At 49.0% G+C, this 26,602-nt stretch overlaps 1 protein-coding gene across 1 annotated transcript in view; it reads left to right on the top strand.

Annotated features, from left to right (window-relative positions):
* Positions 1–26,602, top strand: part of LOC144768709 (serine protease 33-like) — a 422,982-nt gene that overhangs the window by 381,499 nt on the left and 14,881 nt on the right. The window lies entirely within an intron of this gene.

Raw genomic sequence — 26,602 nt, 5'->3', positions numbered from 1 at the left:
GGGCATGTCCAGGACACAGAGTTCGTACGTCATAACAATGTTGTTTAAAGCATCCCCCTGTTTTTTATGAGTGAAGTGAGCCAATGGTTGATCACTTGAATCCAACATACCACAAACTCTTGACCCACTAAATTTACACTATACACAGTTAAAATCACCTATCCATACAATAAAGAGGGGGAAAACCTTGTTACTCACATTAACAATCTTATCCTCTAATTTCTCTATAACAGTAGTGGAATTTACATCAAATATATTATAATACCAGTTTATTAGGAGCAGCGGTACTGGGAATAGAGCCTTAATCATAAGAATTTGATACCAGGGGGAGTCAGTCAGTAAAGTAATCTTAATAAGATTATGCTTCACCGACATAGCTGTTATGAGACCACCCTTAGCTCTGCCTGATGGTACGGGCTCAGCATAAATGTTAAACATTTGGAAACCATCAAGATTAAAATCCATTCTATACCAAGATTCCTGGAGGCAAAGTGTATCAAAGGACTGAACAAATTTCAACCACGAAGGGTCCTCCAACCTCCGAGACAAACCAGCTATATTCCAGGAAATTAAACGAAAAATTTTACCCTCAGCTCCACTAATTCCATCATCTATGAGGATTGTCACTTGTGGCGGGGGCACACTGCTCTCAGCCTGTATTGTTCCTATGGTGTTAGTCGCCACCTCAAAGAATCGCTTTAATGGGTTTTTTTAATGCTCTCTACTAAGCCTATTTAAACCAGTATTAACATGATTATTAGTCAGCAATACTGATCGCAAATGTTCTACTTGGCCATTCCCTCCACCATGGGCCACTGAATGGGTTGTTAAAATTTCATTTGAATAAGTTGTATTAATGGCCTGCTTGACCTGAGGGACTAAAGGGACTGTGTCTTCAGCATCATTACTCTTTGTCGGGGTAGAAGACCTAACCCTAGGCTTATCCATATCAGCTTCGACCACCTTGTTTGGAATACAACCATTCCAGAGTCAGTCCACACCCTCCATACCCCTTAAAGCATCAAACCTATTTCTTAGCGGTAAATGAAGGGGAAACCTATCTTGTCTGTTATTAATAAAATGCCTGCCTTCCACAAAGTTCTGTGACAGAGATACCAATCTAGTATCTACATGTGGGTAGAAGTATTGGAGGCCTATCGATTGAATGTCTCCTGACCGACCAAAACGCGGTTTCCTGCGTATATGGTCTACAACCCAAGGATCTCTGAGGTTAACAATTATGCAGTCCCCCTCGAGGTCTTTTGTACTCTGACCTATCCAATCCACCCGCCTCACACCTAAAATCTCAGTATTGGAACCCGGGGGTAATTGCCTATTCTTATTAAGCCAACAAATGACTTTATTCCTAAGTTCTCTATCTGATTCATGGGATTCTGGACTTAGTTTTGGCACTCCTGTTAAAATAATAGTGAGGGGAATTGATTCAGGGGGAAGATTCACCGACAGAGGCCTTTTTTCTGTCAGTTGTTTACCGTGGGGCACGCTATTCGGAGTTAAAACCTTAGTGGGGGGAACCAGCCTTTGCACGGTAGAACATAACATTTCCTTGATTACAACACCCTTATCAACATCCTTAGCCCCCAAAACTGGTTGGGCAGGCTGACCTTCAACAGTTTTATTAACCGCTGAGTTTGTTGCTTTAGTGGCTTTAGCCTTAGCTGCTTTAGCAGCAGGACGAATTCCCCCTTGGTTACTTTTTATACTTTTAATCAGCACGTCCATCTTTAGTGTATTCCCTTTAACTGTTTCTTCCAGGTGCTCCAGTTTTTCATTAATAATCTTAGTTCTATGAATCAGAGGCAATATTAAAGACCTTACTAAAGATTCCATTTTAGTTAATAAATCATCATTGTTATTAAGCAGTTGATTCTGAGGTGAAGCCTGATTATTTAATGCGCCATTTAAGGGTGTAGGTTCAACTACCAACAAAGAGGAAACTGTTGGGGTTGGTTCTTTTGGTGCTTTACTTATAATCTGACCACTATTCTTCTTGTGACCCTCCCCTCTCTTCCTTTTCTTGGGTTTAGGGGTCAGGGAGCTGTTTTCTTTTTCCTCACCCACCCCCCCCCTCCCGCCCCTTCGCTTGTAATACCAGGGGAACGGAAATTGGGGGGTAGATAAAATTGGTGTTGATGTTTTACGGCTTTCATTGCTAGAGAAGGAACCCAATGCAATTAGACTCGATGTAGTGCCGCTAACTGAACCTGATGCCAAGTCTTCTAATAGACAGGGTATAGGGCTAGAGACTACCAAGGGGGCCAACTCATTACCATCAGCCGGTGTTATAGCTGAGCCGATCGCCCCCAAGGAAGACCGCTTGCCAGTCAAAATATCGAGCGACAAACGTTTTTCGGTAAGGGCTATTTCCTCCTCCAGTATTTTTGTGGTCCTTTTAAAGAATTGGTCCAGAGTGCCTGTTACTAGTCCAGAGTTCATTTTCACAGTAACCAGTCTATTTTTCCCTGAACGTAAAGCCATAATGGCTGACCCACCTTTTACCGTTAGTTAATATTACAATGGATTAACGTCTTTATCGGTAAATCTTTCATGCAGTACGATATTGGACGGATAAAATTAGATATACAACCTAACAAGCTAACAGGAAATTAAAATTAAAATGGGGTGGCCCTGCCCAGCCTAGTTCGGCCTTGGATGGCCGTAGACGGCCCACCCTTTGCCCGAGCTTAGCCCGGCGCACGCCCGCGCGCGGGGAGGGCCAGATGAAATAGGGTAGGAGGCGGGCTGATTAGGGAAGAGGACCAGCTGGTGACTTCAGCTACGAATGCTGATCCTCGCAGTCCCCCACAGGCACGTCCGCCCCACAGTCCTGGCCCAACAGACACACAGCGGCTGCAGCAGCAACACGGGGACCCGTGAAAAACACAGGACACAAAGTCAAAAGCTCCAGTGGCAGGGCAAGAAAAGGCTTCAAGCAACGAATGCCCAGTCTTCTTTTCCTTGGTCCCTTAATAGAAAAAAGGCCCCACTCCAGATTATACAAATTTAACATTTTAACACGCCATTGGTGAAAAACAGGCGGTTTTTCCTGAAGCCACTCAGTGGCTATACATAGGCGAGCTACGGTCATTGCATAAAATATGAGGTGACGATATTTATATAATGGCTCGACATTCCTGTGCTTTGATATTTTTCCCAACAACAGCATAGTAGGGGTAATATGTATCGGCATTCTTATTACAAAAGGATAAAACATTTTCAAGATCTATTATAAAACCTTGAAGTTTAACACAGCTAACAAAAATATGTACTGCCCCAGCATCATCATCCCCGCATCTAAAACACTTGCCGTTATTGCCTCCTCCCCATTTCGCCATTCGAATCGGGGTATAATATAAATTTAAATTTGCCGACATTAATGCCTCCTTGGAGAGGAGTAGAAGATCTTCCACATCTATCACTGGATCATCTATTAAGCCCAGCCATTTTACCCTCACTTTTTCTAAAAGTCAGCAAGTAACAGTTGGTATACTGTACCTATGTTATCTGACCTCCTAACTGCTTCTACAATTTTATTCTGCTGTAATATGACTTTCCGTCAATGTAAAAAATCCAGAATTTGCAGAAATTTGAAGAAAAAGTTTCTAGGGAAAGAAAACTGATTTTTTAGCTCCTCAAAAGATTTGCAGGTCCTTTCATCCTTAGACATATCTCCCAGACATCTAACCCCTTTCCGCTGCCAAATTGTTGCCATATCATATGTCTGGAAGAAGCCTGTGTGCATTAAAAGGCGTGTAATAAGATAATTTCCCTATCCCCATTCTGTTAAAGAGCCATTTCCAAACCTTGAATGCGCCCATTACTACCTTGAAGCGTGTCCGTTTGTAGTAGGACCCGTCAATCTCCTTAAAAAATGATTGTTTCACAAATGGCCCAAGTTGCATTTCAAAAATAGAAGGGATATTAGCCACATTGGCTTCTATCTCTCCAGTAATAAGCGCCCTCATCTTTAATAAAAAGCAAGTTACATAATACAAAAAAAAATCTGGGACTCCCATTCCTCCCCTTATGTACGGTAAAGTCATAAACTTCATTGCCCGCCTCGGTTTCCCTGGGCTCCAAATAAATTTACCACACCTCGCCTGCAGGGCCTGTATCTTGTCCTTAGTAATTTCTAAGGGCATTGACCTGAATAAATATAGCACTTTTGGTAACATGTTCATTTTTATCACATTAGTGCGGCCAATAATAGTTAAATACAGGCGATCCCACCTATCCAGCGAATGCCTAATTTTGTTCATCAATGTGTTCCAATTAACCTCGACTAATTCAGTCATATTTGCCCTCAGTTGAATACCTAAGTATGTTGCCTCCTTCACCACTCTCCCATCTAACCATCCTACAGTTTCAGAACAGAGAATCTGTATTTTTGACTCATTCAGTTTGTATCCTGCCACTCGCCCAAACTCCTTGGCCAGACGCTCAATTTCTTTAATTGCGATACCAGGGTTTACCGTTGTCACCGCGATGTCGTCGGCATAAGCAAACACAGAAAAATAATGCTCAGCTACTTGATAAAGTGGGATCAAAGTGCCCCGATTCAACTGTTCAATAAAAGGATGAATATAAAGGGCAAATAAAAGAGGGGAGCATGGACAGCCTTGGCGTGTTCCACGTGTAATATTAACAAAATCCGAGAGTAAACCCATAGCAGAAGTTTTGGCCGTCGGGGTAATATATAAAGATTGTATGGCGACCATACATTTTTGATCAAAACCCATTTTGTGCATCAGCTTCCACAAATATCCCCATTGAACGCGGTCAAATGCTTTTTCAGCATCAAGTAAAATGAGCGCTAGGTCATTTTTTTTAACAGCCGCGATGTCAAATAACGTAATAACTTTATTGACATGCTTTACCGTCCCTCTTTTTGGTATAAAACCATGTTGATGCGGTGACACTAGAGAGACCATACAGTTAGATATTCGATCAGCTAGTATTTTGGAATACATTTTATTGTCAGCATTTAATAACGATATGGGTCGATATGATCCTACTGAGTCCGGTGGCTTTCCCTTCTTGCAAAAAACAGCTATAGTGGCGTCAGCCCATGATCTAGGAGGAAAGCCCCGCTGAGCTACCTGCATCACTACTAAAAGCTCCTTCTTAATAATATTGTAAAACTGTCTATAGACCTCAGTAGGCATTTGATCGGGCCGGCAGCTTTGCCGATAGCGAGACTTTTTACAGCCTTTTCCATGTCCAGTCCCACAAGGCTCCTCTTTAAGCCCTGCGCTTTTCAACATCTATATGAGGCCACTGGCTGAGGTAGTCCGTCCATTTGGGGTTAAGATTATTTCTTACGCGGACGACACCCAGCTGGTGGTCTCATTGTCGCAGGAGGCTGACATGCCATCGTCAGGTGGGCTAAGAAAGTGTTTAGAGGAGGTAAAGGGCTGGATGTCTTCATCATCCCTTAAGCTCAATGGGGATAAAACGGAGCTGATGCTCCTGGGCCCCTCTAACCCCACCTTTTTCAACTCCTTGTGGCCCCCCTGTCTAGGCACCCCTCCATTACCCAAGGACAACATTAAGAGCCTCGGGGTGTGGCTGGATAAGAGCCTTTCTTTTAACATCCAGGCTACAAAACTTTCGGCTACCTGCTTTGGCCTTCTTAGGATGTTAAAGAAAATTCTCCCCCTTCTACCCTTGGAGGCTAAGCAGGTGGCCATCCAGGGTTGGATACAGTCCCGTTTGGATTTTATCAATGTCCTCTACCTTGGTGCTCCGGAGTTGCGTAGACTTCAGACAGTGCAGAACTGTGCGGCCCGCACACTGCTACAGCTCCCACGCAGACAATCAGCCAAAGCTGAACTGATTAGCCTGCATTGGCTACCAGTGCGTCAGAGAATTTTCTTCAAGGCCATGTGTATTGCCCACCAGGCCTTTTGGGACACAGGTCCTATGATCACTCGTGACCTAGTAAAACAGTATCATCCCAGCAGAAGCCTTCGATCTAGCCAGGCCTTCATGGCTATAGCTCCGAGAATAAAGAAGGTAAGGTCTGGCGGCAGGACGTTCACCTATAACGCCGCCAAGTCCTGGAATTCACTCCCTCTTCATCTTAGATCTAACCCCAACCTTTCTTCATTTCGAAAACAGCTAAAGACATTTTTGTTTAACCTCCCTCAGTAAATTCAAGTAGCTACTCTGTCACGCCATCTCTGTTGGTTCCCAGCGCTTGGACGCCCCCGGGCAGCAATCGCGCTTTTATAAATTTACTTTTCATTTAATTTCATTCATCTCCTCCTCCGTAATCGGGGCTTCCAATTCCAGCGCCACATTTGGATCCAATCTATTTAAACCCAATTCAAACATTTCCAACCAGTCTAACCCGTCCTCATCGATCCCTCTATGCTGAGCATATAGTTCTGAGTAAAATTGCCAAACATTTTTTAAGATTTCTTGAGGATCAGAGTGTGCCACCCCCAGAGCATCCTTCATTGTCACAATGTTTCTTGCCGACTCCTTCATTCGAAGCTGTACCGCCAGCCTCTTTCCAATTGTTTCACCATACTCATGTTTTTCCGTCTTTGATGTTAAAAACCTCCTTGCGTTCTCCACACACCAAAAACCCACAACTTTCGCTCTCTCTTTTGCTACTTTATCCTCTAAGTTGCTCAGATCGTTCTGACCTCTGGCCACCCCATTCATCAATAAAGTTTCAGATTGAATTAAATGCTGATATAATGTATCTAACTCTTGTCTAGCCTTCTTTTGTTGGTGAAACGTGAAGCTCATGCATTCTCCACGAAATCCTGCCTTAAAGGTGTCCCAAATTGTAGGGACCGTGGCGGTACCCTTATTTTCCTTAAAAAAAAACTGGACCCACCTTCCTATATGGGCTTCAAAATCGCTATTTAACCCCAACTTCCTGTCAAATGTAAAATTTAAAGATCTAGTTCTAGTTATATCAGCTTGTATCTCCATTACAATAGGAGCGTGGTGAGACGAAATTCTGGGGTAGACACTGACAGTCGCTCCATCCAGTACTGAAGCTGGGGCAAAAAAATAATCCAATCTAACCAGTTTCTTATGCGGATAAGAATAGAATGTATACCCGCTATCCTGTGGTCTCAGATGGCCCCACACATCCACCAGCCCTTGGTCCTCAACTAAATTATACATCGCCTTGAACACTTTTGGTTTATGCCCCTTATACTTAGTAAACCCATCCATCAATGCAGTGTTATTCAAATTTATATTGATATCGCCACATACTATGACTGGCTGAGGCCAAGTTGCCAACTCCAGATTCACTTCATTTAGGATTTCCGGATCATCTAAGTTGGATCCATGCACAGTGCATAGCGTCACATTGTTCCCCTCTACACCACATTCTGCTATCGCCCACCGTCCTTTTTTGTCACTTAATGTCCGCCCAATAGTAACATTATTTCCCTTACAAAGAATAGCCACCCCCCGTAACATACTAGATTGTCGTGTAGTAACCACTAAGGAAAATCCAAGTTCTTTCAACACCTCTCTTTTTGCCCATGGAATATGGGTTTCCTGAAGGCAGAGTAAGTGTGGTGAAATATATCTCAACTCAGCCGCAACCTTACATCTCTTATTAACATTGTTCAACCCGGAGACATTCAATGAGCAAATTCTTAAGTCTTTAGTTGCCATTTGTTCTCAGTAGGTTTTTAATATACTTGTAATTGACGACTACTTCCCAAACGTCATGTTACATCCGATCCAAATAGAAATATTCTAATATGTCCCAATCCATTCTGATATTCAAAATTAGATGACAGTTTCTGCGCGTTTTGCTGTGAACATTTTTCTCATTTTCTCCCAAACACCCCACTCATGCACCCCCTTTACCCATCCTCCCTTATAGCCAACCCCCCAACACCCCCAAAACCCTTAATAGAGGCTTTAGGACTAATGGTCCTGTTGATGCAAGCTTGCCCCCAGCCTTCTACCTTCGCCCACGGGACATCTTACTACATATCACAAGAGTAAAAAAGAAAGAATAAAGTCCATTGTTGCTCAAGAAAGATGCGGAACAGAGAAAGAGTGCCCTTACTAGCCTAATATCTTAAGTTTACAGATATATGTAACAACTAAGCTAACTACATGTACCCAACAATTCCTTAGCAGCCGCTGCGGACATAAAGAAGTGAGTGCGCTCCTTATATATAACTTTCATTTTAGCTGGAAACATCAAGTAGGCCTGTGCACCCTTACTTTGAAAATCCGGAATTAGCTTCTGAAACTGCCATCTTAACTCAACTGACTGTTTACAAAGATCGGGGCGCACAAAATACTCACAATCAAGCCCGCTTCTCTTTCTATCTGGCCGAGCTTTCGTAAAAATCTCCTTACGAGCCGAGAAGCTGTTAAATGCCACTAAGATAGCTCTTGGTTTCTGATCCCGCTGGTTTACTCTGTTATTAAACGGAAACCGATGTGCGCGCTCCACCTCCCTTTCCCAGTCCCAGCTAGTAGATTCAGGAAATGACTTTTTAAGCAGCTTAATTATAAAACCTCGAGGATCAGACCCTTCCTTGCCCTCCGGAATCTGTAAGAACCTTAAATTATTTCTACGTGACAGAGTCTCCAAATCGGTCAATTTCCAGTTAACGTCCTCCTTATGGGCGAGTTGTAGTTCAATTTTTTTCTTTTGTTGTACCAGTTCATCCTCGAGGGTAGATATATACGTGCCTCGGCTTCATTAGCTCTTACTACAAACTCAGCATGTGACTTAACAAGACGCCTAACTGAGTTCTGTAGCTTCTTACAAGAGTTCTGCACTCTCAAGCTATCTTCCCGGTTTTCATCCCTGTCCTGCATCATAGTCTTGTATATCAACCCCAATGGTATTTCTTCCGGTGATTCCTCTCCCCTAGTAGGGACGGTAGAGTTTTCTCCTTCCTTCTCGGCGTCTCCTCCATTTATTTCTCCATTCTGATTTAACTGCAGTTTACGAACTGTGCGAGATTCAGATCTCTGATCCTCCAGGTCAAAACTACTGTGGATACTGCCATCTTCCAGTCTCATATATGTAGCGTATTGCTGGACGAGATCCTCAGAGGAAGACATAGACTGTTCAGATAGGGAGTAAAAATCTGCAGAATCAGACTCAGTAACATTAGGAATGTGCGGTCCGTTTGCGGCTCCCTCTTGTAAGCCACTCTCGCTATTAGGTCTCTCCATATTGGTGGCCGGAGTAATAATTAACTTTGACTTTAAGGATATAGACGAGACCGACTCCTGCTCACTGCTTAGCAAAATCTCCTCATTTGCGCCTTCAATATTACTCGAGTCTTTCTCTAGTACAGGGGAAGTAATTACAGATTCCAAATCAGACACTGTCCCACTCGCAATTACAGTTCCCTGTATTCCTTCTGCTGTATTGCCTTCATTCATCTGGCCGACTCCTTCATCACCATTCAATGTCTCAGGCACTTCACAAACAGCCTCTTCGAGTCGGCCCGATTTAAGTCTTTCCTTAATATTTTTAATCGAAGAAAATAACTCCGGGATTCCTTTCACCAGTCTCAAAATACTCTCACCGCCCTCCTTACCTCGGGCCGCTCTCCCTGCTTTATCTGCTTTATCCGCTTTGTCTGTCTCTTTACTCCGTGTATCGGAGCGGGCAGCAGCCTCCGCCGTGTTTGAAACCTCTTGTCCATCCGGCGGTTCAGATATTGCGGCTCCCTGTCCACGACCTCTTCGTCCTTTGGGAGCCATTGCTCCTTCCGACACTCCCTCCTCCACTCTCAGATTCTCGCGCCCAACAGCGAAGCAGTTTTCCCTGAACCAGCTGGACCAGGTGAGCCGGCTCCAATGCACCGCCCACAACCACCGCGGGCTCCGTGCTCCAGGTCTGCTTGCCGCCGCTAATCGAATCCAGCACATCTACACGCAGGGAAAGTATTTTTCGTATTCTTTATCTTCAGTCGAAAGACCCGTACAGTCACAGAGATCGTCTGCGCTGTTAAAAGCCTCCCTCCTGCCCGTTCTTCACTCAAGCAGCTCTATGTCCCGTGAGGTCCGGCAGGAGCAGCTTGCTCACGCGTCCAGCATGGACGCCATCTTGCCTCTGATCTCCTAGCACTCCTAGTGATAGTTTCTCCTCTCCTCATGAACATTTTTTTTTTAACTCTTTTTATTAAACACATAGAAATAATACACTACATTAAATGCACTGAGTCGCCAATCTGCACAATAAATCTGTGAACATCCTCCTAAGACATGAAAAGAATCAACTATAATTGTGACATTCGTGTATAAGGACCTTCCAACACTTCTGAATCATCCGTTGACGTCGGGGGAGTACATAAGTCGCCCCTATAGGCATTCCAGGGCCCTCAGATCTATCCCCATTTCTTGGGTCTACCCCTTGCCACATACACAGCCCGCTCTCTGAACATGCACCAATCCAAATCATCCATCCACTTCCCAACCGTCGGTGGCTGAACCGCCCCCCACAGCTGAGCTATATTACGCTTCGCAATACTACATGCCAGCGTTGCCCACACCTTTCCATGAGATGTAAGATCGGCCGGATTCCAAACATTCAGGATACAACGCCTTGCTTCCAACTCAAATTCCACTCCCCACACCTCCCGAACCTTGGCATGAATAGCTGACCAATACCCTTGAACGTGGGCGCGCTCCCACAAAACATGAAAGAAGGTTCCCATCTCACCACACCCTCTCCTGCACTCTCCACTCACAGCCAATCCCATTCGCACCAACGAGGACCAGTCACATAACAGCGTTGTAGAATCTTTAATTGAACCAGGCGAAGCCTCATCTGAACGGCTACAACCCGCGGAGAGGCCACCGCCTCCCTCCAATCCTCATTGTCAAATAACAAACCGTCAGCCGTCCACTGATCCCTCAGGGCCACCAGTGGATCCTCCGCATGATTGACTAGTTTCTTATAAATCAAGGAAATCGATTTCGTCGGGAGGTGACCATCGAGTACCCTATCCTCCAGTGGGGAGGCCTCCGGGGGCACCCCGCCAACTGGGATGTTGGCCAGCAGCGCATGTCTAACCTGAAAATAACGGTACCGCTCGCTCCCATGCATCTGATACCGCGACTGCAGGGTCTCGAAGGGGAGGATACCATCCTTCCCCCACAAATCCCCAACCTGGGAGATCCCAATGAGATCCCATTTGTCAAATCCTTTAGATTTCCACAGGCTGCCCAAGCGTTCTGAGTTCCAAAGGGGTGTTGCCAATGTAATCTTCCCCTCCCATCCTAGGGAACGGTTCGCCTCGTGCCAGACCCCAATAGCCACCGCTGCAGGTCCCACCAGCGGAAAGCGCCCCGGATAGCATATAGTGCCCTAGTGAGTTCCCCTCGGGAGCCTGACCACGGTCCATAACATAGCCGGGGTCAAGCGGTGATCCATAAATAGCTTGATTAACCGCCGCCAACTGCAACGCTCAATAATACCTCTTGATGTTGGGTAAGCCGATCCCGCCGCCGTACCACGGTAGTGTCAATTTCGCGTACGCTATACTGGGTCTCTCTTCCCAGAGAAGTTGCCTCTGAAGAGACTCAATCTCCTTGAAATACGACGGTGGAACCGGGTCCATAGAGTTCTGGAGCGTATACAAGAAACACGGAAGAGCCATCATTTTGAACAAAACGGCCCGGCCAAGAAGGGAAAGGGGAAGCGCCCTCGAGCGATCGACATCCCGCCGAAGCTGAACCAACGGAGGTAGCAAATTGTTAGAATATCTACTCCGGGGGTCCAATGATATAAAGATGCCTAAATATTTAAATCCCATAGTTTCCAACCTGACCGGGCAGTGCGGGGGGACCTCCGGGGGGTCTCCACTCAAAATGAACAAGACCGACTTAATCCAATTATTAGCAATACCTACTGAACACCTCCAAAACGTCCAAAAATGCCATAAGCGATGTACGGGGGGAGGACAGATACAACAGAATGTCGTCCGCATACAGAGATATCTTATCCTCCCAATCAGACGTCCACCGTAGACCCCTAATAGACCTATTCCACCGAACCCAGGCCGCAAGCAGCTCAAGCGCCACTGCAAAGAGCAGAGGGGAAAGAGGACAGTCCTGCCTGGTACCCCTCCCCAGCACAAAATCCGCCGACCTGTGATTATTTACGACTACTTGATCTAGAGGACCAGAATACAGGAGGCGAACCCAAGAAATAAATTCCGGGCCCAACCCCAACTTACCCAGGGTAGCAAAAAGATAGGGCCACTCCACCCTGTCAAAGGCCATGGTGGCGTCTAGGGAGAGCAATATCGTCGGCTCGTGTATCTGCGATGCCCCACCCACGACCCCATGCAGTCTGCGCAAATTAAGAGCCGTGTTCTGGCTGGGCATAAAGCCCGATTGGTCCGGATACACCAGTGTGGTAATCACCTTGACCAGGCGGTTTGCCAACAGTTTCGCCAAGATTTTGGGTTCGGCATTCAACAAAGAAATCGGCCGATAGGATGAACACTCAGTTTTCGGTTTACCCTCCTTGTTCGCATTGGCTTTGTACAGTTCAACCGGAAGCCCATTCGGGCCCGACGCTTTACCAGAGCGAACCCCCCTAATTGCCTATGCCACCTCATCGTTGGTAAGGGGAGAATCGAGAAAACCTCTATCATCTTCCGAAAGATCGGGCATCGGAATGTCCCTATTCATATCTGCGTTCTCAGCCTCCGAATACAGCCTCCGAATACATACACTCAGCTGCATGGACCCCCTCATAATAAGTAGCAAAGACGTCCACGATTTCTTGCGGGTCTGTGACCCTCTCTGCTCCAGGACACTGAAGCACCGGGACCAGCCGCGACGCCCAGTCTCCCTACTCCAACCAAGCTATCAATTTCCCCGCCTTGTCTTCATGTTCATATATCCTACTCTGTGTGTTCAGCAGCTGTGATCTAGCATTATCGCGGGCCAATGACCAGTATTCATCTTTAAGAAGACTCAAGCGATGCAACCCCTCCAGCGTGGACGCACGCAACACCTCCAGCTCCAATGCAAGCAGATCCGATTCCACCCTATCCATCTCAGCACGCCCTTCCCTCTTCTTACCCGAGATAAACGAAAGCAACTCCCCCCGAAGGACCGTTTTATAAGCCTACCATAGGGAGCATGCAGAGGCCACCGAGTCAACCTTCTCCTGAAAATACCTGTCTGCCAACCGCACTATCTCCCTCTTGGCCCCGTTGTCCCGGAACCTCCAAGCACTTATCGGCCCAACACGAGCCACATCCCTACCGCCAAGATCAAGACTGAGCCAAACAGGGGAGTGATCCGATACCCCCCTAGCCAGATGGCGCAACTCCCGGACCCAAGCGGCCTGCGCCGCCGGAACCAGAACATAGTCTGTTCTAGAAAGGGATTTGTGTGCCGCAGAAACATGCGTATAGTGCGCCTCGTTGGGGTGTCTGAGCCTCCAACTATCCACCAGGCCCATGGTACCCACAAAATCAGCCAACCACCTATGAGAGGACAACAACTCGCGAGCCGAGCATCGATCAACCATCCCATCCACCACTGCATTGAAATCTCCACCAACAACTAACAAACCAACCAGCAAGGACAAAAAAAAATTGCCACGGTCGTGAAATGTGTCAGACTGAACGGCCGGAGAGACATACACAGACAAAAAAGTTACAGTTCTCCCCTCCACAAGCCAGAGACCCCGACATATCTCCCCCTGTTGTCAATCCATGTGGCTTGTATAGCAAGAGGAAAGGCCTTCTTAATCAAGATCCCAACCCCTCGCGACCCTTTCGTGAAACCCGCATGCGCCACCAGCCTATACCCCCTCTGTGGAGTGCCATGCATCGCTTACCCATGAGGTGTGTTTCCTGAAGCAACACCACATCTGGGGAGTGCCTGCGGATCAATTGGCTCACCATACCCCTCTTGATCTTGTCCCCTAAACCATTTACATTCCAACTCAGTGCGGAGATCCCCATAGCCCCTTTAACGGAGGGCATTCAAATAAAAATGACCAACATTGTAGTACCATAGCGCCAGTGCAAACCAAAAATACAAACAAAAACACAATAACTAACCGCTACCTCTACACCCCAAACCCCCTCCCTGCACCCCTGCATAAAGCTTGCGCTCATCCCCAACTAGCAGTGTGCCTGTCTCCCCCAGAAAACTATGAATCTAAAAATAGAACACAGAGGAGGGCCTACGGACCAGCCACCCGCCCCCAGCCCACCGACACTAAACATGATGGGTCATCAACTATACTACTCAAATACACTCACTCAAGATCTGCCCAGAATCCAAGCCCCGCAACCCAAAGGAACACACCCCCGTTACTGTATGCTGCTCCCCATTAAGCCCCACTCAACACATCATTGTTCCTCAGCCTCTGCACGATCTGCGGCCTCCTGGTCCGGGCGGTGAAGTGTGTCCAGCCAGTCCGCCACCACCTCAGGATTATCAAAAAACCAGGCCTTCTCATCGAGCTCCACACGAAGGCGGGCCGGAAACATCATCGCATACCGGATACCCCTGTCCCTCAATTTCTTTTTAATCGAGATGAACCATTGGCGCTGCTTTTGGACCGCCTGGGTGAAATCTGGAAAGAACAAGATCTTCGAATTCTCAAACTGTAAGGGATCCGCCGAACGGGCGGCCTGCAAGATAGCGTCCCGGTCGCGAAAGTTCAGCACTTGGGCAATTATCGCCGCGGAGGCGCCCCGACCCGGGGCCTTCCACCGGGCACTCTGTGGGCTCTTTCCACGGTGAAGAACTTGCTGAGCCCCTTAGGGTTAAGTTGGTCAAGGATAAGGTGCTCCACGAAGAGGTCAACGGCCTGCCCCTCTGACTTCTCCAGAACGCCAAGAATGCGGACATTGTTGCTCCGAGCCCGCCCTTCATAATCGTCCAGCCGTCGATCCACAGCGTCCCTCGAGGATCGAAGATCACCAACCTCACGCTGAAGCTGGCTCACATCACCAATAAGGCTTGTCGTCTTAAGCTCCTGCGACTTAACCTTCTTGTTAGCTTTCAAAAGGTCGGCCCTGATCAGTCCCATCTCAATCGACACCGTGTCAAGTTTGGGATCCAGGGTCTCCATTTGCTGCCCCAAGGACGTGCGGACCCCAGTGATCGCCGCCATCAAATCCGTCAATGTGGGCTCTTCCGCTGCAGGATGATCGCCAGCACCGCCACTCGGGACCCTCTTGTGTTCGGCCGGCGAAACCTTAGGAAGGGTATATCTGTCTTGTTCGACTGGACCTACCGGGCCCCCCTGGTTCTCTTGGGGCCCTGTCGCTCGGGGTCCATCTTCGTCAACATTGCTGCAGGATCAACACTTGGTGCGGCCGGACAAGACACCCTCAGCAGAGACAAGCTTTCCGACCCAACTGTCAAAAGTCCCCGGACTGGGCCACCCAGCAGCAACGGCACAGCAGCTCGCCACGTGGATGTATACGTCTGACCAGTCAACAGTGCACCATCACCAACGACAGAATGTAGAAGTCCAATAGGGGGGGAGGAGCTACGCTCGCAACCAAGATGGCCGCATAAGCTCCCGGCTCCGCTGACCTCCGCCAGCCACTCGTCAATCCTGACAAATATCCTGAATTTGCACCGGGCTCCCATGTTGCTGAAGAGTTCCTGAGTCTGGAGATGCAATCCCGGGATTTCCATCTTTTCGGATAGTGAAGATATGCCGTGTGTCATTCTCGGCCTACCCAGCGCTGAAAGCCGGGGCCTCAATTTTGAATCCATCCGGGTTGGAAGTGAACAACATCGGCCGCGAGACTTGGGCCGTGTCCGGTCCCCCGAAGGGGAGTATATCCTGCCTGGTTTGAATGGCGATTTGATGGTCGGTTGAATCCGAAGTATAACGGCGTGTTGCACCGGTTGCCTTGGTCGGGGGTCCGTTGCCCGGAGGCTTTGCTGCCCGCCCTGGGTCGACGGGCTCGGGCCCTCGCAGGAGGCGACGGTGTTGATATTGCGACATTGAGAGCGCCCACTGTCTCCATCGGCCCCGCCTGTGCCTGTTACCCCGGAGTCGACCTCCGGGGTTCAAAACCTGCTCAGTTGCTTTGCCAGAGGGTATGGAGCGAGTGGAGACTAAGCCGTCGTTGTTGACAGTAATGGCCGCCATTGGGGCGTTCCACTCGAGGGTCGCCGCCATCATCCAGAAAATGATTGAAAAAGCTGACTCTATCAGTCTTACCCCGGACACCGGCCCTTCGATATGTCTCCAACAAGTGTTGTTACCTGCGGAACAGATTGTGCCTGTGATTGAGGGCCCCGCGCCGCAGTCGGATCTGGTGTTTTTTGCCCATTCCCACGCAACGGATAGTGAGCCCGTGAATACCATAAGCTCAGTACGATCAATGCCGACACCGCCCGAGATGGACAGAGAAGTTCTTGTACACTTTACCAAGTTTACCAGAGACCATGGGAGTGATTCATCGTCCTTTTCCCCCCTGCTGCTGCAACCTCTCTCCTTGTTCCTATCTTTTGCGGACGATTGCCGTTTGACTGGTGGTCTTCCAGCACAGATGTCTTGGCTTCTTTCCGGCCAAATTGACTTTGACTTTGTTAAACATTTTACCTTTGCTATTGATGTGGCGGTCCGAGCGGAGAGGGTTCGTACGAAGAGTCGACGTGGCCAGGGTTGATTTGACTGCCTGGGTGTGACGAAAGGGTTTCATTCGACGCGGGATTTGTAGATTGTAATAATGTGGGAGTCTGGCGATTCTTTTAAACTCCCCCGATGTGGCTAACTGTTACTTAATATTGTCCTGTTTAAGATCGGGGGTGGATTGCTTCTGGCGGGGGGTACGGGAGACCGGGGGCCAGTTTGTTTTCTCCTCCTCCACTTTCTTTCTCCCTTCTTTTAGGGCAAGTTCCGGGGTGACAGGCACGCTGCTAGTGGGGTAAGGCTGTAGCCATTGTAGGGGTGCAGGGTGGGGGGTTGGGGGGGGGGGTGTTATTTTGTCTTTGTTTAGTTCTATGGCCTCTTTTTCTTTTCTTTTCCCTCTTTGCGGAAGGTGCTTCGTATATCCTGAATCGTGTTCTCTCACTCATCTTGGTGTCTACTCTGGTCCTAACTATCCTAAGTCGTGGGTGGCAGGGTTCTGCAGACTGAAGTTTATCAAACTGGTTGACCGTATTGTCTCTCCTGCTCATATAATACATTCTGTTGGTATCTTTGTTTACATGTACTGCCTTCTCTGCATTTCCTCACACGCCTGCCGAATATTGTAATGTAATTTGAGTATGACACCAGATTTGTGAAATGTTTAATCCTGCCTTTCTTCAATAAAAATATATATAAAAAAAAGAAGTCCAATAGGCCCAGGCTCCCCTTCCCGCAGGATATTCAGGTGGGGCTCCACTCCCCGTTCACGGGGGTCCCAACCACCTCAAAACTGTGTCACCACAAATTTTAGGAAGGTGAAGCCTCTTTGAATCCCGGTCCCAGACGTCCGATAGTTCCGGCGGGGCCCGCTCCTTACCCGGGGGCCAACTCCTCCGTGCAGATCACCACGGAATGCCCCGCAGGACCGCACCAACTTCCGGCGCTAATCAGGCGCCCAGCTGCGGCCGTGGGGGGGCGTGGGGGGGCATCACTGTCCCTCACCCCGCCAAAGTATGACCCAGGCAGCTCCACCGACACTGGGGAGGCCCACTCCAAGCCCCAAGGCACCTCCCCAGTCAAAACAATCCAAGGGCCAGAGGCTCCGGTAACAGGCACTTTCAGGGGCTCACACTGGGCAAATCTCGGCCCCCGTTGTAATTTGGGACCCCCCTTCTGCCCAGCAGGGGTCTCGCTCGTGCCAGAAATGTCCCCGGGGCAAAACTCCGGACCGCCCCCCGACCGCCACCCGGGCCGGCAAAAGGCCGCCCCGGCGGCAGATGTTGTTGCTCTCCGTCGGGGGCCAGGCCACGCAAGTCCCCGGCGTCAAACAGAGCGTAGGCCACAAGTCTCCGAGCGGCACTACGTGGTCCCGGGGGCTCCTGGAAACACCGGGGCGGTCCCTCTGATTACCGCTTGGCTTCCCCCGCCCGATACACTAGGCGGGGGCAGGATAGCGGTCAGGATGTGCGGCCGGTGGAGCTGGAATGGCCGGAGCCGATCGTCAGGCGGCCATCGTGGTCGTCGGCTCGGCTCCTCCCCCCTCCTCATGAAAATTAAATACAAAAGCATACGACCGACCAAAAAACCCTTTGAGTGCAACTTCAGCATATATTCTATTTGTTCTATATGTAAAACCTGTATAAATGACACATTTATGTCACACTAAATCTCCCTCTTGCTAAGAACAATGCTCAATCATCCTCTTGCGTCCCTGTTCAGCAAACACGGAAAGTGCCCTAAAAGAATCCTCAGACATTTAGGCTACCATGTGGAAACTGACTCCGAAAAGGTCGTAATGAGTGATGGGCCTCATTTACTTGTCCATCTCTCTGTCGCGCAATGCCTACATGGTTTTTCTATAATCCACGGAGCAAAGGCCCTCCTGTCTCCTACAAAAGGAATGTCTGGGTGATTAATTTAAGCATTCACTAACACAAATAATTGCCCCATGGGAGGCAGAAGGAAGCAGGAATCGGGTAGACCACAGACTAGAGGGAGGAGTAAGGTTCCTGACTTATACCCTCAATCAGAAAGACACTAGCAGCAGTGTTGACCTAGCCTGGAGTGATGTGGTACGTAAGGTTCTCTAATGCATTGAGAAAAATAAAAATAATAAAAAAAGAACAAGGAAAGATGAGGGACAATTCTTAACCCCTCAATACCATTGTGTTTTAGAAACTTGAGAAAGTAAACATTCTTTGTGCCTCACAAAACGCCACAACACACTCACCCACATTTTCTGCTATGAACGTCAAATTAAAAATTAAAGACACCTCTTCAAAAATGCTACAAATCAAAAAATAGGGTTTAGTCGCGGGAGGACACTTCGGTAAATACCTCAATCAAAGTCTTGCAACAGTACGGCTCCAGAGTAAAGAAAAAGTACTCTCAGCTTTGCTCAGAGATGAGCAGTATTTCCAAAGCAAAATAACATAGTTGTAAAAGTACAAATGAGTGGAATGTAGCCTAATTGGCTTCATCTCACTGCATTTATTGCGAAGTCCTGATCGACAGTGAAGAGGCTCCCAACCACCACCTTCATCCAGGGAAATACGAGTAGAAATCCTAACATGCGTCAACGCTTGAATCAATAGCAGCGGGAGCCGATGAGAGGCAACAGCCTCTTCCTTAGGAGAGCAGGGGAAATCTGAACGAGCAATGTGCTCATTTTCAAGGCAAGCGGGAACAGCTGAGAGGCAACAGCCTCTCTCCTTGATGAGAAAGGAAGGAGTGGTGAGCAGGAAATGCATCCCACACAGGACGCCAAAGCAAAAAGACTTGTCCTAGTCCCAACAGGAACAGGAGCGGAACCCAGAGAGTCGAATAAAATGTGAGGATAGGGTTAGGCAGGATGGGCATGGCCCTCCAAGCCCTTAGGGAGATTGGGAGGGAGGGGGCAAGCCAAACCATGACCAATTTTTGTGTGTGTAAAAGGCTTCTTTATTGAAACAGGTGCATATCACATTTTATTAATACTGGCAACTGCCTTCCAAAACTAAAACCTCACTATATATAGATTACCTGACCCCTTGTTCCCCCCCCCACCCCTACGATCCCCACATCAAATCCCCCACCCTGCCAAATACAAAATAACATTATATAACATTACATAACAACTATATTACACAATCTTACACAATATTGCATTTACAAATCCTATCCTCCAATGACCCAAACCCCTACTTGTCTTTGTGCAACTGTAACTAACCAAACTCTAGTCTAAACTTAGCATACCTGGTTACCCCTTCCCCTGCTCACAAACTACCAACACTTAATTAAAAACTTCAACCAATCTTGGCCCAACTTTCAACAACCCCGCCAGCACCCGTTCCAAGCGACGAATGTACAACTTAGCCAAACCCCTATGTACCTGTTCCAATAACCGCCTGTGGTAAAAAATCCAACCCTAAAGGAAAAAACACCCACCGAACCCCCAAAACGAGGGTGGGAGGACAGGGAAAAAAGCTAAACCTACAACGCTCCCAGCCACCAGGTCACCAAACCTATAATAGTGGCTGGTGGAGCGCTAAACACACACATATACTCGTTGGGCTACAATTCCAATATTGGGCTACAATTGGGTTAATCCCAATGTAGCCCAAAGACCTCAAAATGGCTGCTTGTCAGCCAGCCCCTCCCCCTCCCAATCTGCCGGGGGGCAGACCTCACAGTGCTTGGCTGCCCCCCAAAACCCCCTTGGGAGGGAGGAGGGCAAGCCAAACCGAGACCAATTTTTGTGTTTGTAAAAGGCTGCTTTATTGATACAGGTGCATATCACATTTTATTAACACTGGCACCAGCCTTCCAAAACTAAAACCTCACTATACATAGATTACCTGACCCCTTGTTCCCCCCACCCCTACGATCCCCACATCAAATCCCCCACCCTGCCAAATACACAATAATATCATATAACATTACATAACAACCATATTACACAATCTTACACAATATTGCATTTACAAATCCTATCCTCCAATGACCCAAACCCCTACCTGTCTTTGTGCAACTGTAACTAACCAACCTCTAGTCTAAACGTAGCCTACCTGGTTACCCCTTCCCTGCCCCTGCTCACAAACTACCAACACGCAGTTAAAAACTTCAGCCAATCTTGGCCCAACTTTCAACAACCCCGACACCCAGGAAAAGGCGGGAGGGTAGGCGGAAATGCCACCTCCCAATTTTCCTGCCCCCCCACCTCCTAGGACTGCCCCATTTGCGTCTGTGTACATTCAGCAACCTGGCCAAGACCTCTCTGATTTCCAGTAAGTACAAGTCTATGCCCATCCTGGATAATCGGACCCCTTCCCCCTAAAAATTACGGAGTATCATACTTGATGTCCCTGTGAGTGATCCTATAGAAACCCAAGTGCCGACAAAAATGCACCATTTCCGTGTTGAGCTTCCTCCTGGCCCTATCTACCACTGCCGGATTGACCGCTCCTCTTCAGACCCTACAAGGAACAAATTCGGTCCAGATCACAGCACAACCGGACCACTGTTGACGAATCACAGCCACATCCCTCTTTATGCTTCTCATTAAAGCCAAACCAGTCTCTTGTACCATGTCATTCTCCCCCAAATGGATCACCAGTGCGTCGGGGCACCTGCCAGCCACCAAAACACGTTTAGAACCTGTAGCAACTCCTTCCATCGCATACCCCCTCTACCCCTCCAAGAACGTTAAACAATTCTTTATTAAAACCAAGGATTTCCCCAAAATAACTGGTGCGTGCCTGGACCTGTTCCCATTTCACAAATGAATTTCCAAAAATCCAGATAGATATATGCCGGGCGAGGGGACCCATCACCGAACCTGAAACGAGAAACAGGAATGAACAGGGGAAACAAAGAAAACGTGCTATCCTCCCCCGGATGCCCTGCGCACGTAACGCTGGTAGCAATCAGACAACCACCTACCCAACTTCCAGATGTCCCTTGCCCCCAACCCCTGTTGCTCACTTCTGATGCCGCCCCAATCCTGAATGAGTGAGTCCCAAAACTCTTGCCCTCAAACCCCAGCCCCGCCAGTGCTTTCCTCAAAACTGCCAAAAACTGGGAAGCTTTCGGCCTCCGCCCGTTTGCATGTAAGAAAACTAAACCAGCTGTACCAGGCGCCAGGGCCCACCGCTGCGCTTCCCACCTACCCGGGCAAGTCAGCTGCGGGTCGGCAGCTTGCAGGGACACCCATTTAACCCAGCCCTTCTGATCAGTCTTGTATTTCCGCAGCCAAATGCAGATGCAAAGAAGCCTTGCTCCATAACAGCCCCTCCCCAGATTTTGCCCCTAACCTTTTTGAGACCCAGAAAGCCCCAAAAAACATCCACGACATCAAAGTGGAGAAAAGACAAACTTTATACTCATCTGTAAAGACCCCATGCAACATCTGCATTACACTCCCAAACAGATCCCAAGACAGGGGGGCTTGTAGCCTGGTTGCACACCGACATTCCCGAGCCCAGCCTACAGCATCCGCGTCCCGATTTCTCCTGCGGATGGCGCAAAACCCCACAAAAATGTACCCACAAAGGCAATCCCTGACAGTTTGCCCACAATTTTAACCCTAGAAAACCCCCTCTCAACCATATCCCGCATAAACTTAATGACATCTTCCCTCCGTGTTGCCAGTGAGTCCTGCTGCCTAGCACCTGAGTGCAATAGTTCTTCCCATGCTGTCCTGTACGCTATCTTGGTGGAGTGTGCGAGAGATCCTAAAACCAGCTGCACCATCTTGTGTTGCCTACGTACCACAAATGCTGCGGCATGCTGGTCGGGGTCCTGTCCACGTCCTTGGCTAGCCCACGGAATCTCCCCCACTGTGAACGAGACAATGCATCCGCTATGACATTGTCCACACCTGGCACATGCACTGCTCGCAAGGCAAAATCATGCCGTAAGCAGCCCAACACAAGCACTCTCAGCAATTTCAAGACCTGTTCATCTCTGGTCGACTGGCGATTCACAAATTCTACTACCGCCATGTTGTCAACTCTAAAAGTTACTTTTTTGTGCGCCAGTTGCCCTCCCCCTAGAGTAACCCCAACCACCAGAAGGAAGAATTCCAAAAAGGCTATGCTCCTGCCTCCCCCACCCATTCCGGCGGCTACTGTTCTGCATACCATCTCCCTTGCCAGTAAAGTCCAAGACCCTTGCTACCTGCCGCATCAGAAAAAATCTGCATATCCCAAACCATGTCAACCTCCCGCATCAAAGGGATGCCATTGAAGTTCTGCAGCAAAAACTGGCACATTCACAAGCCTTCTCTCACCCCGCAGATAAACGTACTTGGTAATGAGGCGGTCTCTGTCCTGCTAGTGCCCTGCCCAGTTGCCTACAAAGCATCCTCCCTACCCTCGCCACTCGACAAGCAAAGTTAAGGTGGCCCCAGAGCATCTGAATCTCCTTCACTGTGACCTTTTTTTTCGACAACATTGTCACCAGCAGCCCCAACCTTTGCTGCTTTTTGTCCACCCGAAGTCGTGCCTCCATCAATTGAGAGTCCAACTCAATGCCCAAACAAGGACAGAGCCCTGCAGGGCCCCATAATTTTCTCCGGTACCAACGGCACGCCCAGTTACCTCATGATCTCATTGAAACTGTCCAGTGCCTTCTGGCAGTCCGTGGAGTCTGAGGTGCCTGTTGGACTTGGCCCTTCTGGCAGGTTCACCCCTAGACTTTTTGCTTTTAATGGTGACCTGGTGATGGTGATTTGTGGGTTCTGTGCACTTTCACTGTGTCCCAGTGGAAAGTGTGTGCGCACTTTGAGTGCATGTGGTGAGATAGGCCTGCCCTCCCATAGGAATGCATGGGGAATGTATGTGTCCGTGGTAGTTCCTGATGCGTGGGGTGTACAGGTTCGAGTCTGGTATGTGCGGACTCGTGTGATTGAATGCTGCGAAATGATGTATGCGGCGTGTGTGTGTCTAGTATGGAAGTGCCACTTCTAGACATGGCTGTACGTGTGCTGTGAGGGTGCTGGAGTGTGATTGGCTTGAGCTGGCTGGGATGCCAGGCTCCAGGATGTCTGGATGGGTCTGCCCAGTGGTGAGTGCTGAGATTAGCATGCTGATGTGAGGGGAGGGCTGCACCTGGTTCCTGAATGGGGCTGGGCTTTCCCCACACAATGCTGGCTCTGCCCCCTGTGGTGCGTCTAACGACCCGAATGAAAGGGGTGGTTGAGCGATCAAGGGTGCTCCAAAACCAGCTGCGACTGGTTTCCCCCCACCCTGCACCTACAGACAAAGGATTTAGAGTATAAGAAGGGGCTGTGTCCCCTTGAATGTTGTTCTCTTCCAGGATCCTGAGGGGGCTGCTGCTGTTGCTGGGCAGGAGGACCGCCACTTGGATTGCCTCCCTGCCTGGAGGCCCAGTGAGCTGGCTCTGGGCCCAGCCTTGCCCCCTGCCCACCAAAGAACTTTGCTGGACTTTGCCAAGCACCTGGAAGCGCTTCATTTCTCCCCTAAAGCGCCTGGGAGCGCTCTATCTGTCTTTCTAGCACAAGGAGTGCTTGATTTCGGCCCCCAGGGCTTAATAGCGCTTTATTTGCAATTTTAGCGCAGGGAGCGCTTTAAATTTCATTTAGCGCTTGGGAGCGCTCTGAGTGCTTTGGCCGGTGCCCACCAGGCATCTTTTGCCTGCGTGCTGTGTTGCTGCCCCAATCGAGTGCCCACCTCAATTCATCGTGTATTTTAAACCAGCCGGTGCCCACCCGGCATTGCCCCTCGAAAATCACCGCCGCAGCCCAGGGGCATTGAAACCATTGCCGGGCGGCTGCCTAGTGCGACCCGGAAGTGCCGCCTCCACGCCCCCAGGGCCGCGCTGCTATTGGCTGCCCTCAGCAGCGCGACCCGGAAGTGCCCACGGCTCGCCTGGTTGTAGGTGGGGCCTTGAGACAGAAGGAGAGCGGCGCCGGCCTTCACGGGGCTCCCGGGACTGAGGGAGAGCCCCGGCGTGCTACCAGGAGGCTGAAGAAGAAGCCCGGCAGAGAGGAGTTGACACCGCGAGGAGCCGCCGCCTCCCCAGACAGCCGTGAGTGTGGGCGCCCCCGGGGTCACTTCTCCACCCCAGCGAGGCTCAAGGGCCAGTTTGATATTTCTGAGTCCCCGGAGGGGGGACTCCAGCATCTGGGGCCAAATTTGTGAGAGCCTGCGAGGCTCGAGGGCACCTTTGTGTAGAGCCTGCAAGGCTCTTGGCGGCATTTTTGTTTATGCGAGTCCGGGAGGGACTACAACTACGAGGGGGCATTGAGGCATTGCCACTCGAGTCCATGAGGGACTCCAACAAGCCGCCCCTTTGTTGTCAGAGCCCTGAGAGGCTCAAGCCGCCCCTTTGTTGTCAGTGCTCCGAGACGCTCAAGCCACATCTTTGTTGTAGGAGCCCAGAGAGGCTCGCGGTGCCGCATTTGTTCAGAGCCCTGAGAGGCTCAGGTGGACCTTTTATTTGTACAGAGCCCAGAGAGGCTCAGCAGTGCCACAGTTGTGTTTACGAGCCTGCGAGGCTCAGAAGGGCATTTCACTGTTCTTGGGGCCACGAGGCTCCAACGTTGCCCCATCATTGTCTGTACCAGTTGCCCAGCAGTTTGTGGGCAACTGCCACGTTTAGGCCCCTGACACTGGGACACTGGGCGGCCTAGCCCTAGAGAAGCCAGGTGGCCTAGGGACAGTCACAGGTGGTGACTAATGTGATTTTTGCGCAGTTGTGTTCTTTGATGCACCTCTGAATGTGTTTTTATGCGTCATGTGCCTTGTTCCTTACACCTCTGAATGTGTTGTTTATGCATCATGTGTTTTCCTTCCTTACACCGCTGAATGTAGGTTCTGCATCATGTGTTCCTTTTCTGCACCTCTGAATGTTTTTAGGCATCATGTGAAATGTGCTTATACCCCTACAGGTATTGTGATACTTAGGTGGTTGTTCTTGCTAGTACAGGTGGTGCTAGTGAGGTCCTGGTTACCAGTAGTTACTGGTTGTGTGCTAAAGTGATTTTACATTCTATGTTCTATATACTAAGTGCTAGTTCTAAAAGTGCTGATTCCTGACAGTGGTCTAGGTGGCCCTGTCTTGTACATATCCCCTGTAAATTCTGCCCGTGCCTGTTGGCACATTGTAAAGTGTGTGTTTTTATCTAATGTGTTTTGGTGTAATACAAAGGCTATTTTTACATATAACCTTGTGTGGAGTTTCCTTTGTGGTGGGCCTTGGGTGTTGTTGCTGTGGTGCGTGCGCAAATACTTAACTCACATCGCCTCCAAGTTTAGCCTTGCTGCTCGCGCCACGTTACCTAGAGGGTGAGCAGGGGTTATCTTGGCGTGTAACTCCCTTGCCCTGACTTAGGAGTGGTGGTCTCTGACTGACTTTGGCGCAAGCCCTGGCCAGCCAGGGATCCCATTTCTAACATTGGCTGGCAGCGGTAAGGATAAGGATTTGTGTTTGCATTTGTACCACAGTGGCAACTGGCCGCACTACAAAACTCTGCATTTTAGATGACCACATTTTGGGGATTATTGTTTTTTTAAAGTTCCATATTTCTTCTCCTGAAGGTATCATTGTGCAATTGTGTCCAGTACATTTGTCCCCCGCCCTGCACCCAAAGTTGGTACCTGTGTCACGTGTGGTCAGGTTGAGGAATCAGGGGTGGTAGAAACTGCCTTACCAGTCCATGGGGAGGGTTGTGTGTGGATGAATGGTGTGTGGCACTAGACAAGTGAGTGTGAGTTCTCTGGGATAGGGAGCTCACTGAATACCTTTGTGAATTGTGTACTCCTGTTAAGCTCAGACCCCTAGGTTCCCTGTGTAATCTTGTCTCTGTAACGTCCTGCCAAAATGGAGTCTACTTTTGTTTTCAGTGAACTAGGTAACTACAGTAAAGGGGAGCTGTTAAGGTTCTGTGAAGAGAGAAACATAGGGTGGGGTGAGACAGACTATTACGGACTTGGGGACCACCTGATAAGATGGCAAGAGGATCAATGGGATCTTGAGCGCAGTGAG

Source organism: Lissotriton helveticus, chromosome 7 (genome assembly GCF_964261635.1).
Source record: "Lissotriton helveticus chromosome 7, aLisHel1.1, whole genome shotgun sequence".
In the NCBI taxonomy this organism is placed as follows: domain Eukaryota; kingdom Metazoa; phylum Chordata; class Amphibia; order Caudata; family Salamandridae; genus Lissotriton; species Lissotriton helveticus.
This window is presented reverse-complemented; position numbering and strand designations above follow the sequence as displayed.